The following is an 11,367-nucleotide window of genomic DNA, read 5'->3' on the forward strand; positions in this document are numbered from 1 at the left end:
CTTTTGTGAGCATTAAGATGTGATGCAAATATCTTCCTATTTAGTGTCCCTTCCCATACGTCTGTCAATAATGCCTTTTCCTTAAACCTGCTTGTTGCATTCTTCTGATACTTCTCATTCTAGGTCCCTGACCAGCTGACCAATCCATTTTCCATCGTCCATAAGTCCATGTATGTTCTTAGCCTGGGCCACTTCCTTTATCCATCCAAAGTGGATCACTAGTTGCATCATGTGAAGTTCTGCCCACCACGCGTATTTCCACTCACTATTGTCTTTCATGGTCATACGTGATGAAGGTAGTACTGCAACGGGAGTCCAGTTTCAGCTTGCACCCTAAATCCAGCCAAGTCATCCATTATCTAAGCTCAGCATTTCTACTCCTTCAGCAGCTGGTTGCAAGAGAACTCCCTGGCCCATTAATCTATAGGAATGAGCTAAGGGAGAGATGCTGGGGCAACATTTGCAGATGATATTGGGGTTTAGGTCACCTGCTTGTGGTCTGTGGCTCTGCTTGTTTCTCATCGCAGGCACACCACTTCCATCTTTTGATGGATTCCTGTTGGAAGTGTGGGTCTAACAGAACCTGGCTCATGATGATCAGTGGCTGCAGGCTATGGTGATCTGTTCTAGCAAAGATAACAAATCTGGTAACGCAGTTGCAATTGAGTTTGCAGTAGTCCATGGTCATCCTCTAGGTTCCATCAGGTTTTAGTAGGGGCCAGACTGTTGAGGAGCTACGATGAGGACCACCATCGCCGCATCCTTTAGGTCGTAAGGTAGTCATTAATGTTTGCCATCTCCCCAGATGAGATATGGTTTCTTATTTAGTATCATGGTCAAGGTGCAGGGAGTGCGCTTGGTTTTCTCCACTCTGATGGCTCTTACACTGATGACCACGGACTCAACTGGGGCTTGTGCCCGTTATCAAGCATGTATGTTTTAATCACACATTTGGAGATTGGAGGAATGAGCACTCTAGGTCAGACCTAGGCCAGAACTCCGTGCGTACCTGGTCCACCTATGCTTCCACTCTAGCAGGGGGCACTGATGAAGCTTCAGGTACTGGGTATCAGTGTCAGTGCAGATCCTGTTTCCAGCAGTACTCGACAGCTTTGGCTATTTCCTCTTTCCCCACTCTTGAAGTACCGAGGTGAATGGACACAGGTCTCTTTGGAGGATAGACTTGGGGAACCATTTCTATGTAAACTTGCCATGGTGTTGCAGGGTCTTTCCTCATAGGGACCCCACCTTTTCTTCAGTCATTGGATTCTGTGTCTGAGAATTGGCTCAGGTCTGGAAACTGGGGAAGAAATCGTGACTTTTTATTGGAACAGTTTGCCCTAGCCTCTTGCTCACTCATCCTTCATTTCTTTTGATTAAAGACATTAAGCAACATACTTGCCGACTGTCCAGATAGCCTGACCCTCAGAACACTGTGTTCTACTAACGATCTCTATACCTCTCTGCAGGTCAGACCCCCTGGATGCTACTTCAACTTTGCTGCATGTTGCAATAGTTATGATTACCTTGCTTTTGAAATTTAAGTGCCACCTCTTGACTTGAAGGGACAAGTGGCCAAAAACTTCCAGTTTTGGGGTTTTGGGGTACAGTTGCAAGAAACAGAGCCTTGTAGTCAACACCTGCACGACACCACCAATCCCAGGATGCACTGGCCACAGGTTCCTCTGTGGGCACTGCTCTCCTGTGGCTTCCCATGGTCTGGACCAGGGAGCAAGTGTAAAGTTCACTGGAGCACTATTGGTGAGCACACATGAGGCAGCTCTGGGAATTCTAAGAAATAACCAGGTCATGTTGTCAAGAGGCTAGAAACCCCATATCATGCAGGGGTGAAATTTAAATGGCAGCTGGTGAAATTTAAATGGTTACTGTAAATACACTTCTGAAGAAAAAAAGTGAAACTGATTTTGCTTGTAGACAACATGATCCTGTCTATGGAAAATCCTACGGAAACCACCCAAAAAACTACCAGAATTATTAAATGAGCTCATCAAGGTTGTAGGATACAGGGTCAATATTTTAAAAAATCAATTGCGTTTCTATATACTAGCAATAAATATTCCCAAAGTAAAATTAAGAAAACCATTCCATTTGCGATAGGATCGAAACGAATAAAATACTTAGGAAGAAGGCTAACAAAAGAAGGGCATGACTTATACGCTGAAAACTACAGAACGTTGCTGAGAGCAGTTAAAAAAACTGACAGTGAGAATTGTGCTGTGTGCATGAGTCAGGAGATGTAATGTTGCTAAGAGGCTACTTCTCTCCAATTCGGTCTACGGATTCTACACAAACCCTCTCAAAATCCCAGCCGACTTTTATGTAGAAATTGACAAGTTGATTCTAAAATTTGTATTAAAATGCAAAAGGCACAGAATAGCCACAAACTTTTTGGAAAAAAAAAAGTGGGAGGACATTCACTTCCTGATTTCCGAACCTAAAATAATGATATAGCAATCATGACAGCATAGTTTTGGTATAAGGACAGACATACAGATCGGTGTAACAGAATTTAGAGTCCATAAATAAGCTCATGTATTGGCAGATTTTTAAAAAGGTGTTACGATGCCAGTTCCATGGGAAAAGGATAGTCTTTTCAACAAATGATGCTGGGAAGATTGCATATCCACCTACATAAATATGAATTTACACCATTATCTCAGACCATACACAAGAATTAAATCATAGGAGGAACTCTTCATGACCATGACAATGCTTTCTTAAATGCGGCACCAAAGCACAATCCACGAAAGAAAAAAAATCAATAAATTGCACTTCATCAAAATTTAAAATGGTTTTCACGTATCCTTGCAATGGAATACTAGTTAGAGATAAAAGGGAAAGAGCTGCAGGTAAATGGTACAGCATGGATCAACCAAATGAGCCATGTGACACGATCCCTTTTACATGGAATTTCATCAGAGATGGAAAGTAGATTAGTGGTTGCCTGGTAGTGGGCTCCAAACACAGATTAACTGTAAGCGGCCACAAGTGATCTTATTAGGTGATGGAAATGTTCTAAAACTGGACTGTGATGATGGTTGCATGACGTAGTATATTTACTAACAATCGATGAATTGTACATTTTAAACGGGTGAGTTTCATGGTATGTAAATTATACCTTGATAAAGTTAAAAAAAAAGAAACCACAAAAACGAACAAAGACTGTGCTCCCATCCCCCTAGAATTTTTAACTTCTAAGCTTGTCCACACTGAAGCTCCAGTAATTCTTCAATTCCGACTTAAATGTTCTACCCCGTTACTGGCTCCAAAGGCGGCTTCTGTTCTGGTAAGCTGTAATTCTCTGCATCTGCCTCTCCGTCTCTCCAATTTGAGGGACAGCAGTTTGCCCTGTGACCTCAATTCTCTGACGAATCTGAGAAGAATTGTTGATTTCCAATTTGTTCAGCTTTTCTCTTTTTATGAGGACAGGGGTGATGACTTCCAAGCTCTTTACATGCTAGAGCAGAAACCAGAAGTCTCCAATGAAGGTTTTTTTGATTTCGAAAGGTGATATCAAGCCACCTTGTATACGAGCAAGCATGATCCAGTAGAGAGTGGAGATTAGATGATGCAGGAGAAAGGGGAGAATTTCAAGAGAAAAGTCCTTGAGAAAGACTGAACTTTAGGATCTGAAATAGGACTCTTGCAGGAAGCTTGTTCCCCTGCAAGAGGATTAGGGACAGAGAACATAGATATCTTGGTGGGATCATTGGTGGGAGGAAAAGAGAAGTGCCGTCGATAGCTTCCCTTTCCCTTATGAAATATGTGGCAAAGTCATCAGGCAGAGGTGGAGGGCAATGTGCGCTGGAGACTCAAGGAGAGAGAAAGGTTTGAAATACTCCCTCTCACCGTGAGGAAGTGAATTCACTAGAGCAGTGAGTAGGTTTTCTGGGGTTGCTGGGCTTTGTGTTCACATATTTGAAGCAGTCCTAAACTTGTCAGAGGTGTATTTTTTCCTTGAAATGGGGACTTTCATCTGCTCAGGTGCCATCGTGGAGAAAGTTGCTAATAAGGTTTACCAGTGTTGGGGGTGTTTGCAGAGGTGGATCACCTTGGCAAAGGTGTTTTTACAGCTGGATCGCCTCTACAGCTGTTGCAGTTGCCCAGAAGAAAGGCAGCAGTTGTAGTGGTGAAGAAGACAATGACCCAGATATTCTACACAGTGCTGAAGATGGGTGGTGGTGATAGGAGGGCAGCAGGGAGTATATTCTGATAACCGTGTCCTTTTCAGGAACCAGGGGCCTGTAGAAAGAAGGAGGAGGAACAGTGTGGAAGAGGCAATGAGAAGCAAGGGGCACACCCACCCCTACTCCAGGCCCTAGTGTGTGAGAGGGTGAGGTGGTGGGAGACAAAACAGCTGGCCCTTGACAGGGCTTTGGGCTGTCTTGGTTGAGGGTAGGCCAAGCCAAGGCAACAAAGGCACCACGGCATGTGAAATGGTGTAAACCCAATAGAAGTTCATTTTTCATTCCAGGAACAGTCAAAATTGGGTGTTCCTGCACGGGAGCCATGCTCCATTTAGTGATCTGTCCCAGGCTCTGTCTGTCTTGAGGCTCTGCCAGGAAGCCCTGGTGACTCATCATCTGCATCCAGGTGACAGAAGAGGAAAGCAAGAGTGAAGGAGGTATGGAAACTTCTTAACCCTTGGCCAGGACATGGCACACTTAACTTCCACTCAGTCTGATTGGCTGGGACTCAGCCGCATGGCCACACTCGACTGCAAGGCAAGATGGGAAATGGAGTCTACCTTCGTGCTCAGGGAGAAAAGGAGCCTTCATGTTTCGGGGAAGAGCTGGCAGTCTCTGCCAACAGGTGGAGCACGTAGCCCAGGAAGCTGCCAGGTTCAGTAAAAGAGGAAACCTTGAGGGAAGAAGTGGAGGTTGGGAGGGTTTTCTGGCCACTGAATCGTGGTGTTTCCCTAATGGGGATTCTCTATTTCCCTCATTCCTTCTAGACTTCTACACGTATTAATGAAGAACAGGTTGGTGGTTGCCAGGGGTACAGAGGAGGAGGTGGCTGTGGGAAGGAAGTGGATGTGTCTATAAGAGGGCAACATGTGGGATCCTTGCAGTGATGGAAATGTGCTGTATCTTGACCGAATTGCCGTCAGCATCTCCATCATGATACTGTACTACGGTTTTGCAAGATGTTATCATTAGGGGAAGCTGGCTAAAGGGTACACGGGATGTATTTGCATTATTTCTTACACCTGCGTGTGACTCTATGGTTAAGTCAAAAGTACAAGTTGGATTATACAATTCTCTGCAAATGATGCCCCCCATATTGCCTGCACCAGAGGTGAACCACTCCCACAGTGCCACCCTTGGTAGCCAACTACTCCATTCCAAGTTTTCTCAGCAAGAATGTGGCCAGAGAGTGACATCCACATCACGGCAGAGTGAACTTGCCCAGGACTCTCTCCCCTCCAACATACAACGAAAAGGGGCATCCATACTCCAACAGAGGACATACAAACAACACACAACCGTCAGAGAGACTCGAAGCCACAAGCTGGAAGGCGGAGAGTCTGGAGCCCCCCTCGGAGGAGCTGGAACGGGTTAAGAGAGAACTTTGCTCCCTCTGCTAAAGACTGTGTCGCGACTAGGGGTGGATCCGTGAGGGAAGGAGCTGGGGAGAGGTCACTCGTTCATGGGATCACCAAGCCACTCCCTAGGGCCAGATATTTCAGGAGATTAGAAGAATTCAGGATGCAGTCCAGTTAACAGATATATCAAAAACCTCGAAGGCAATTAACATAACCAGAATCCAACATTCAGAAATGTGTATTATAGTTTTCATTGAAACATAATTTTTTCTCTCTAAAATCACCCTCAATTTTTATAAAAGATAGCTAAGTTAAGACTTATTGGTTTACAAAGTAAGTCTAGTATTAATAACTTGGCCCAATTATTTACATAAGTAGATCTAGAATAGAAATTGATTATATATGTCTTTTTTTGTTTTTGTTTTGTTTTGTTTTTGAGGAAGATTAGCCCTCAGCTAACTACTGCCAGTCCTCCTCTTTTTGCTGAGGAAGGCTGGCTCTGAGCTAACATCTGTGCCCATCTTCCTCTACTTTATACGTGGGACACCTACCACAGCATGGCTGCCAAGCGGTGCCATGTCCGTACCCGGGATCCGAACCAGTGAACCCCGGGCCGCCGAGAAGCGGAATGTGCAAACTTAACCACTGCGCCACCGGGCTGGCCCCTATATATATGTCTTTTTTTAAAGCTGCTTTGCTGGAATTTTTTATAAGGAATCTCAGATTCAACTTTAAAGGCCTCTTTAGGCCAGGAAAGCCAGACCAAGGACTTGTCATCAGACTCTGCCTGCAATACCTACAGAGTTGGGTGCATTCCTCTATTTGTGAGGTCCCCCAAAGTATCCTGGGGTTCATTGCACCTGGAAGAGGGAGCGACATTCTTTACTCAACCTTACCTGGTTACTGGGAACCACAGAAGCAAGTACCAGGTCAATGTTTCCAAGTGGAATTGTTCCAGAAAGTCAACCTTCATTCCTCAAGAGCTGTCTGGCCATATCTGAGCCTGTATGTTTTTCTCAAATATGACATCCCAGTCAAAGCCTTGGTGGTATTATAACCAATGTTTCCAATTGTGTCCTGTTATGAGAAGAACAGATTCTTATTGAACTGTATTGCCATGAAAATAAGAATACTTGCTTATCAAGAGCTTTTTAATTCTGGAGGGATAAGATAGGGAGAAGAAGATAAATGCTTCAATCTTGCTTGAAAATTGTGATGTTATAGTTTCTTAAGAGAAAAAGATTTCCTTAAATCTGAAAAAAACAAAACATTAAAATTTAGTAATATTTTAAACAAAATTAATAAAAATTATAAATATTTTTATCAGTTCATTTAGTTTCATGTAACCAACTCTTGGTCTTCTGTTGGTGATTTTATGAGTCCATCATTTTTTCAGTTACATTTCTGTAATTTTTTTTACCCAGTTTAGTTTCACAACCTGAAAGGTTATCAGAAACTCACATTTTAGAGCAAGTGTCAGAGTCCTTTCCATGAATTTTTCTGAAGATGAAATACATCTGTAAAAACATCAGAGTAAAACAATTATTGTCTGGAAATAACAAAACATTCAAAAATGGCAAATGACAAAGATACTCAACCATATCTGTGACATATAACACTTTGAGATAATAACCAGAATTACAACTGATAACCAAGACAGATCAGAATTTTAGGAATTTTATATAATTTTTAAACTTTTATATCAATAACATTTATCCACATCATACCATCTAAGAAAATTTATTATTACTTATTTGAAATGTTTCTCATGTATTCTAACATACCAAATAAGCCTAATTAGTTTAGTATTTCCCTCCTTAAAGGAAGAGAGTAAAGCTCTCTGAGAAGTCCCAGGGGCCCTCTGAAAATCCCCAGAGAAACTCTCCCTCCTCCTCCAGGTCAAAAGAAAGCCTTTATTCTGGATTTGAATATTTTTAGGCAGAGAGCTTGTCAAAAATTACTCAAAAATAAAGAAAAATCTTTTATAACCTATCAAGAACAGACCAAAAGTTTGAGAAGATTATCCTTTTAAGAGAGAGAATGCCAAATTTTAATTTTGCACCAGCTTACCCTTGATGTTGAAACTCATCTATTTAATTTAATTTATTTATATCTCAGCCAACTTGACCATGCATAAAACTCTTCAGAATTTTACTTCCACAAACCTTTTGTCACTTACTTCTTACACTCAGAATTTTCTCCATGCCTTCCCTTTTTTTCTTTTCTAGTACTTTAGGACAAATTTATCTTTCTTAACAAAACAAACAAAAATATCTCCATTCTTTATACCTTTTTTTACTTGAAACATACGTTTTACTTTCCTTGTATACAGGCTTTTTAGAAATATGTGCTTTCTCATAGAAAATTTTGCAGCATACATAAAACATGTTTATCAATAAACCTAATCACCTTTCAGTTTCTCTGGGATAAGAAACCAAAGGCAGACAAATCTATGCTTAGTAATCAATTTCTAATATTTTACCTTATGTGAAAATGACCTAGATACTCAATAGAATTCTATCATTTAATTTAGCAAAATTTTAAAGTTTTAAGTTGTTCAAAAAGATTCTGGAAGCTGTTTTTCAAGTATATATACTGCAAAACATAACTATCGGATCCCAAAACTCTTATTTATTTTAATTATGTATTTTTAACAATTATGTTCAGATTACCAATGAAATCTTTATGAGCCATTAGACAAAATCAGCTATTATTCTAAGCTGTTACTTTTTGCTGAAAAATTTTGTAACAGAGATAACGTTTGTATCACATCCAATGTTGATAACTCTCAAAACATGTTTATTTCAACTAAACCAACAAACTTAAACAAGTTCTTATTTACCAAAGATCATTTTATATCATCTTAACCTGAAACACGTTTGGACTAGTTTTTTATTACATTTAGAATTTATATATATGTTTACTTTAAGCTAATTAAACAGAGCTTTTAATTTTGGCTATACCATCCAGAGGTAAAATGTCACACATATATAGCATACATATAGACATATATACACAGAGTTTCCATAGTTATTGTTTTTAAAATTACAGCCATGAATCAGGCATAGTAGTACAAAGCTCCCTAGTTATGAATCCAAATTTTGTTTTAAGCCTTTTTTATTCATATTTGTGGAGAAGACACTTAAGATGCTAGATTTTTGGTGAGGGCATTCTTATGGCCATTTTTTTTTTCCCCAGGAGGGCCTGTAGTCTGAGTGTATTTTCCAGTGGCACCTGTAGGTGGAGCTGCTTCTTTGTTGGTAAGAAAGTTATCTGAGCATTCAGTTTACAAAGCAAATCTTGCCCAAGGAAGGGAATGGGACAATCTAGTATATACAAAAAGCTGTTTCAGCTTTTATTTCTCCAAGTTGCATTCCAGCGGTTGCAGCATGGGTCTCGGTTGCATTTCACCAGTGACTCCAATGGTAACCAAGGAATTACTTAATGATGTCAACTTGCAGTTTAACACTGAATAAGTGGCACCAGGATCCACTAGAGTGTCAGCCTATTGTGTCCCCACTGTCATTGGCACCTGGGGCTCATGGAGGGCTATTGGAATGGGAGCCGCCAGCATGGCAAGGAACCCTGGGCCCCATCAATTGTCATCTTCCCCCTCTGAGTCTTGGACTTGAGAGGTCATGAGCTTCTTTGGAGGATCGCACTTTTTCTCTTTGATGCCTTTTTCCAACTTAGGGCACTTGTTTTTCCAGTGCCCCTCTTATTTGCAATAGGCACATTGATTTTTCTCTAATTTTTGGTGTAATTCCTCCCTGGCTTTGGATCCCCTTTTCTGTTTCTCCCATCTGGGGGAGCTGTGTAAAGCACCTTGACTGGCTTGGCTCATGCTCCTCTTGAACGTTATCGACTTTCAAAGCAATTTCCAGCAATTGACCAGAACTCATGGCTATGGCCCCTTTGACCTTATTGAGCTTCCTTCTAATGTCTGGGGCACTTGCGATTGGCGGCTGTGTCACATTGAGATTAGTATTAAAAGGATTCAACACACTTAGGGCAGCCATGTCCTCATTAAGTTTTTCTTCTGGTGTCTGAGCATCTTTGACTGCTGGAGGCTTCGCTTTCTTTGGACCATCAGCTTGGTCCCTGGCCAGTCACCTTCCTGATTACGCAACTGCGTAAGAGCCTGCACGTATGGAATCTTATCCCATTTTCCAGACCTCTCACAAAACTACTCCAACTGCAAGATAGTGTTATAATTTAAAGTTCCATTCAATGGCCATCTTTCCTCACTTTCCAAGACACACATCGGCCAGGTGGTGTTACAATAAAATACCATATTTTTTTGTCATTGGCTTATAACTACAGGTTGACCAATCAGCCAAAATCTTCCCCAAGGGTCTCTTAGGTGGAATAGATGTGGTGCCTATCATGTTAACAATTTTAAAAGGGCAGACAAACAGACAAACAACCACCAGAGACCAAACAAGTGCACTTTCCCAAAAACCCTCAGCCACCAAATAGAAGCCAGAACACAGAAACCAAAACCAAACCAAACCAAAACCCAAACCAAGATGCTTCCAGTCCCAGCTCAGTCCCTGTCCTACACTTGGCGGCACCCAACAAATGGAGATCTGCCCCGCAGATCTTCCCAAATGAGCAAGGACAAGGGACCTCAGTGTGCACACCTAGGGACTTACCAAAATCTGGCCTGGGCATCCTGACTTCTCTTTTTGCTGCTTTCTTTTTCCCCAAGGTACCAGTTTCCCTGGTAACCAAGATCCAAAGCACTGCCAAGGGGAGGGAGCAGGAGGGAAGGACCCCGAAGCAAAACTGGCTTCTGCAGCTGCTGGAGCAGTCTCTCTGGCTGTCCAAGGCATTCCGCTGAGTCTGGCCAAGGGAGCAGACCTGGATTGGACCTGGGGTGGAGTCCAGCCAAGTAAACACTGGTCCTCAGCTATCTCTCCTCTCTGAGCTTTTCTCCAACCCTCCACTTCCCCACTTGGGGCAGGCATGGAGATTGACTTGGGAGCGTCCAATCAAACTGAGGGGGTCTCAGCAGAGACCACCCAAGAGTCCCATGTGGGTCACCAAGTTGTTATCGAAAATTTGGTCTCTGGACCTGGTGCCAATCCAAATAATGAGAACAGAGTCTTGGTTGAAAAAGAAAAACAGCTTTACTTTCTTTACCAGGTAAAGGGAACTCACAGCTGGCTAGTGCCTCAGGAACTGCTGGCTCTCCCTTAAGAAATAGCTACAGGGTTTTTAAAGGTATGCTGCTTGTAGGGAGGGTGGAGCCTGTGACCTTGCTGGTCAGAACTTTCCCATCAGCCTTAATCACCTTGCAGGGAGGGGGAGCCTGTGAGATAAGGGAATCCGCAGATGGCTGCCCTTGGTTGTCTGCTTCCATGGTGGATGGTGGATTCTAGAGCCAGGAACCCGAGGAGATGGGGCCTGGGAAGCTTTAGTTTTGGGATATTCTCTGGACATCAGTTTCCCTGTAATAAACTTCAAAGACCCAGTGTTAGCCAAAATTTTAGTGTGAGCCCAGTGTGAGGCCACGTGGGCTTTAACAATTTGCAGCTTCTATTTGGTCCTAAAGCTCAGCTAGTCAAGGATTAAAGAAACAGATATTTACACATGAGTGTGACTAAAGCAGCAGGGAAAGGGGATGAGTGCTTTTGGTTTTAACCCCATATACACCGGGTTTAATGTAGAGGAAGTGATATCAGGGCTGGTATTAATTAAAAGCCTATAACACTTTGACCAGTCCCCAGTCTCTCTCAGACCTGGATGCCCAAGGCAGGAAAGGCCACCTCTGGTGATGGCACCCTGGGGCCTCCCAG

At 42.4% G+C, this 11,367-nt stretch overlaps 1 long non-coding RNA gene across 1 annotated transcript; it reads right to left on the reverse strand.

Moving 5' to 3' along the window:
- Positions 1-2,315: 2,315 nt before the first annotated feature.
- LOC139080997 (uncharacterized) lies at positions 2,316-10,750 on the reverse strand. Its single transcript, XR_011535921.1, has 4 exons — positions 10,222-10,750; positions 7,028-7,083; positions 6,463-6,643; positions 2,316-4,263 (listed from the first exon to the last, which is right to left on the reverse strand). It is a non-coding gene; the product is annotated as an uncharacterized lncRNA (long non-coding RNA).
- Positions 10,751-11,367: the final 617 nt, after the last annotated feature.

This window comes from Equus przewalskii, chromosome X (assembly GCF_037783145.1).
Source record: "Equus przewalskii isolate Varuska chromosome X, EquPr2, whole genome shotgun sequence".
NCBI classification, from domain to species: domain Eukaryota; kingdom Metazoa; phylum Chordata; class Mammalia; order Perissodactyla; family Equidae; genus Equus; species Equus przewalskii.